This window comes from Toxorhynchites rutilus, chromosome 1 (assembly GCF_029784135.1).
Source record: "Toxorhynchites rutilus septentrionalis strain SRP chromosome 1, ASM2978413v1, whole genome shotgun sequence".
In the NCBI taxonomy this organism is placed as follows: domain Eukaryota; kingdom Metazoa; phylum Arthropoda; class Insecta; order Diptera; family Culicidae; genus Toxorhynchites; species Toxorhynchites rutilus.
Window position 1 is genome coordinate 89,651,547 of NC_073744.1, and position 6,000 is coordinate 89,657,546.

The following is a 6,000-nucleotide window of genomic DNA, read 5'->3' on the forward strand; positions in this document are numbered from 1 at the left end:
CATTTTAGCTGTAACAGAGCCGAATTTTTTTAATCGTGTACATGTCACATATTTATCATATCTATAATTAGCACATTACACAGTTGCCATTTTTCGGCGGTATAGTATTCCTTCTATACATATGGTACATTACATTTCACAGTAGCCATTTAGGCGTAAGAGTATTCGTTCTGTTCTTTCATTGTCCAGTTAGACCGGACAGCGGAGACAGTTGATATGATCATTGTTGAGTTATTAATAGAATAGCAGCCCGATGTGTCTTGCAGAGCAGAGCAGTTGTATGGATGAATCGATCTTATTTCGACCGTGGATCGATCTCCATCGCAGATGATTGTTGCGTGGACGTAGTTATTCTGTAACAACACAAAGATGGTCAATGAGGGTCCTGAGTTTTGAACTCACGATCGATCGCTTACAAAGCGAACGCGCAGCCAATGTGGCTACGGAGACCCCCCACTTGAATTTTTGAACACTATATAGTTTCACTACTTCACTATTTTACTTCGATAGTTTATTTGCTACTGAACATTTCACTACAATAGTTTAATCGTTACTGAACATTTCACTTAGTTGGTTCAGCTACTAATGAAATTTTTACTACAATAGTTTAATCGCCACTGAACATTTCACGTTGATGGTTTAGTTGATACTGTACATTTCACTATGATGGTTGATTGAAACTGGACGATGTACTGAACATTTCGTGCCCTATTTATACGGTACACGCTTGTTTCATAGCAGGTTTGTTTCAATTAGACTTTCCGAGATCTCGCACAGCACCCAAAAAAGACAGTGTGCGTTGCGTTATCCAGTCTAGCATCTCACAAAGTCATTGGGAGCTGTCTGCAACAAATGAGTGAGGTAGAAGGCAGCCGAGCGAGCAGACTTCCTGTGCGCGCTGAAATCCCAAGAGACGAGTATCGATTTTCTCTTCCTCACAGCCCTTTCATGTGCAAGCGATAAGACCGGGCTTTAGCACGCGAGGCTGGGATTGGCTCTTTCTCTTCTCTTACGTAAAATGTTGTGATGTGTTCAGGAAATGCCTCGTCGCGTTTCGATGCGAACGATGCACATGTGTTGTGTACACGAAGAGATACTCGTGCATTAGTGCTCGCGAGACTTTCTCGTGTACCTACCTCGAAGTGACATTTGGTTAGGCCTTCTGAGATCTCGCACAACACGTAGAAGAGACAATTTGCCTTGCCCTATTTAGCCTCATATCTTACACAATCATTGCGAGCTGTGTGCAACAAATGAATGAATTGATTGGATGTCTTTAGCAGCGATATTTATGTGAAACAGTTCTTCATCACTAATTATTCTACGTGCCATATTACGAAGATTAAAATTTTAACATCAGAAGCACAACTTCCCCCGACAGCACCAAATGTCACTTTGAGGCAGGCACACGAGAAAGTCTCGCGAGCACCAACACATGTGCAGCACGCATGTTGAGGTGCAACGAAGTATTCTTGAGCACATCTCAATATTTTACGAAAGAGAAGAGTAGGAGACGAACCCAGGCTCGTGTGCTAAAGCCCGGTCTCAACGCTTGCACATGAAGGGGTTATGAGGAGGAGAAAATCAATACTCGTCTCTCGAAATTTAGCCGCGCGCGCACAGGAAGTCTGAAAACCTCTCAATATTTTACGAAAGAAAAGAGAAAGAGCCAATCCCAAGCTCGCGTACTAAAGCCCGATCTCATCGCTTGCACATGGAAGGGTTGTGAGGAAGAGAAAATCGATACTCGTCTCTCGAAAATGAAGCGCGCGCAAAGGAAGTCTGGTTTCAATGCATTCCTATTGTAGCGTACACTTTTTCCAGTTTCGCCCCTTTCTTCGGGAGGTCCAGATTACACTCCCAGTCAACGCACTTCACTTCACTTTTGCCGGATCAAACACGGATTCGGGTTCAGTTTAATGTTCCATTAACTGCCAACATAAACGGGAACACTACTCGAGTCTTAGAACCGAATTCTTTCGATACTATTCGGGCGGTCGGAAAAATATTGGGTTGGGGAAAAAGAAATGTCGTATTTCTGATAGAAATTTGACGCTTTATTTAATATACTTAAAATTATCCAATTTAAGTCAAATTCGCGCCGTTTCGTTCGCAATCTTGTTGCCATTTAGAAGGCAACTTTATTATCCTCCCCCCCTTATAAAACCCCCCTCCTTATTTGCAAAAAAACTCAGACAGTCAGTTTTCGTAAACCTCTTTTGAGGCCAACTTAGTATCACCAAGAGCGTTTTGCATGGACCGGAAGAGATGATAATCACTTGGAGCCAGGCCCGGTGGGTGCAATAGGACATCCCATCCGAGGTCCTGTAGCTTCTGGTGGGTCATCAAAGATGTGTGAGGCCGAGCGTTGTCCTGGTGGAAAACAACACCATTCCTATTGATCATTTCTGGCCGCTTCTGGTCAATCGCCTGCTTCAAACGGTCGAGCTGCTCACAGTAGAGAACCGGGTTGAGGGTCTGGTCATAGTTGAGCAGCTCATAGTGGATGATTCCCTTTCAATCCCACCAAACACACAGCAAACCTTCCTGGTCGTCAATCTCATTCGTTCGAGAACTCGCGAGCTGATCGGACAAGTTTGAAAATCGATCCGATAACGGTGTTTTTTTTTCACGCAGATCTATATTGTGCTTTTTTTCATCAGTGCTTGCGAGTGAAGCGAGCTCAATTAAAAGTGGTGCACGATCGAGACGCTGAGGATCCAGTTCAGATCAACACACATTCATCACACGCTACACAGCAGCGGCAAGTAGAAGTTTATTTTTCTATTGTTCCATATATCATTCCTTCAACCTCCTGTGTACGATTTACACCATTGTCCAACATTGTATTTACCAAATCGGCAAGCGTTGGCATTAGGGGTGTACATTTTTCTTACATTACCGTTGAACTTTTGTTGAAACTTTTTTTCATTTTTGAATTTTATACAATAAAAAATTGAAATAAATATAATTTATATATACCTTGAATACAAATATAATTTATTTACTCATTTATTTTTTTCTATTTTTTATTATTATTCTACACTGTTCACATCGAACAGGTGACTAATTCATTATTATGGCTGAGGGCGGGGAGGATCCCCCATCCACGTCATTGAATGTTTCTGATGCTGACCCACCTCCTGAAGAGCAGGAGGATGAAGCAGACGTTGAGGAGGATAATTCTGTGTATGAAGTAGAAAGTTCTGAAGATGAGGAAATTGATGAAAAACATGATTTTCGTCTAAAGGAATACCCGGAGGGATTCAAAGGTCCATTCATTGTATACTTTAGACGAAAATCAAAACCTCTTAATGTCATTCGCATCTCAAAAGAACTAACGCAGAAATTTTCCAAAGTAACTGAAATTACTCGGATGGGGCCAGACAAATTACGAGTTGTCGTCTCTTGCAGGACCCAAGCGAATGCAATAACGCGCTGTGATCTCTTTGCGATTGAGTATCGACGTACCCTGTTGCAACGTTAAATAGACGGTGTAATAAACGAAAAGGGTTTGACTCGAAAAGAGATACTCGATGGTGTCGGTCGCTTCAAGAATTCCTCACTTAAAAGTGTGAAGATTCATGAATGCGATCGACTGAAGTCTGTGTCACTTAAAAATGACAAACGAGTTCTCAATCGGCGAACTCTTTTCGAGTGACATTTGAGGGTTCCGCTCTTCCAAACTACGTTGCAATAGGTGCTCTTCGTTTACCTGTTCGGTTGTTTGTACCCCGGGTAATGAAATGCAATAAATGTATGCAACTCGGTCACACGGCCGCCTATTGTTGCAATAAACAACGTTGCGCAGATTGTGGAGAGAGTCATGATGGGACTTCTTGCGCAAAAGAGCGCAAGTGTCTTCATTGCGACGGGGCCCCCCATGATCTTTCTCAATGCCCGGTGTACATACAACGAGGGGAAAAACTCAAGCGTTCCTTAAAGGAACGTTCCAAGCGGACTTATGCAGAAATGCTTAAGAGTTCCGCCTCAACGACTCAGGACAATCCCTACTCCATTCTGCAGAACGACGAGCCTGTTGCAGACCCTCCCAATGCAGGAAGTTCCGGTACATCGCAGGGTGCCATTAGGAAAAGAAAAATTACTTCTTTTCCATCACTCCCCAGAAAGAAGACCGAAACTTCCCAAGTTGGAATGAAACCTCGTATCGAACGTGCTGAGAATAGACCAAAGCAAGTACCTCCTGGTTTAAGCGGTTCTTCTACGCACCAGGGGTCCTCAGCACTTCCCGGAGCAGAGTCCAACACGTCTGTTCCTTTTTCGCGGTCGAGGCAACAGCCACAATCTGGCTTGTGTTACGGGGTTTCGGATCAGAACGAACTGCACTGCCTCAGGTTTTGTAAGCGACTGCCACATAGTTTATTTTTCCCTTTCTTGCTATTTCACAAATCCTTATTATTTATCTACTCCGTTTTCCTGCCTATTCGTTTTTTATCTTATCGCTAGGATGCCGAGAATGCCGATCATAAAACAACCCTCGTCATGCTTATGGATTTCGTCACCCATGTGGCCATATCCTAAAATAAACATGACGAGGCTATAACGATCGTCTGTACTATATGCCTGGTATTCTTATGATATGATTCTGTGAGACGAACCGATCATAAAAGATGTTTCACTATGTTTATGGATTTACCTCCCACGAGGCTAAATTCTGAATAAACACGGCGAGACGATAATGATCGTTCGTACCACAACACTTGCTTGCGTTTTCTGACCTGGTGGACAATATTTTAAATGCTTTAAATATAAATGACCCTCTTAAAAGCATAGTATTATGTTTGCTTCCGATCGTGAGAACATTTTTGAAAGAAAAATGTGTTTTTTTAGCAGCGTTCATTTCCCTCGATGCCTGATTCAGTGCAAGAGGTCAAGGATTTGACCACTGTAATACAGTGGAATTGCAGAAGCATCATCTCTAAACTAGATCAATTTAAATTTTTAATTCATAGTTCTAACTGTGATGTATTTTCCCTCTGTGAAACATGGCTTTCTTCAGCCGACGAACTGAATTTCCACGATTTCAACATTATTCGCCTCGATCGAAATGACTCGTTTGGTGGCGTACTATTGGGGATCAAAAAATGCCACTCCTTCTATAGAGTCACTCTCCCATCGATGACAGGCATTGAAGTTGTCGCTTGCCAGACACAAATCAATGGCAAAGACCTCTGCATTGCCTCGATATATATTCCTCCAAGAACTATGGTTGGCCGCCATCAGTTTTTTGATATCATCGAGGCACTGCCGGAGCCGCGGCTAATCTTAGGTGACCTCAACTCCCATGGAACAGCATGGGGTTCACTCTACGATGACAACCGTGCCACTTTGATTTATGATTTGTGTGACAACTTCAAATTGACAGTTTTAAATACTGGGGAAGCAACTAGAATAGCCAACCCTCCTGCGCGGGCAAGCATGCTAGACATATCACTTTGCTCTTCTTCGTTATCCCTGGATTGCACGTGGAAGGTAATCCAAGATCCCCACGGTAGTGACCACCTACCAATAATTTTATCGATCGTCAATGAATCAGGTTCTCGTGAGTCAGTCGATATTGCGTATGACCTCATGAAAAATATTGACTGGAGAAAATTTGCAGAAATAATATCTGAAGCACTTGTTTCAATGCATGAACTTCCTCCACTCGAAGAGTATAATTTTATATCGAGTTTGATTTACAAAAGCGCACTTCAAGCTCAAAAGAAACGTGTTCCTGCTACCACTTTACGACGTCGTCCTCCATCACTTTGGTGGGACAAGGAGTGTTCAAAGGTCTACCTTGAAAAATCATCCGCTTTCAAAAAATTCCGGAAAACTGGACTAGTGGAATGGTTTCGAAAGCACCAAGCTCTAGAAGCCAAACTAAAAGGTATGATTAAAGCAAAAAAGCGTGAATATTGGCGAAAGTTCGTCAATGGTTTGTCATGGGAGACCGCTATGAGCACTCTTTGGAATACGGCTAGGAGAATGCGTGGC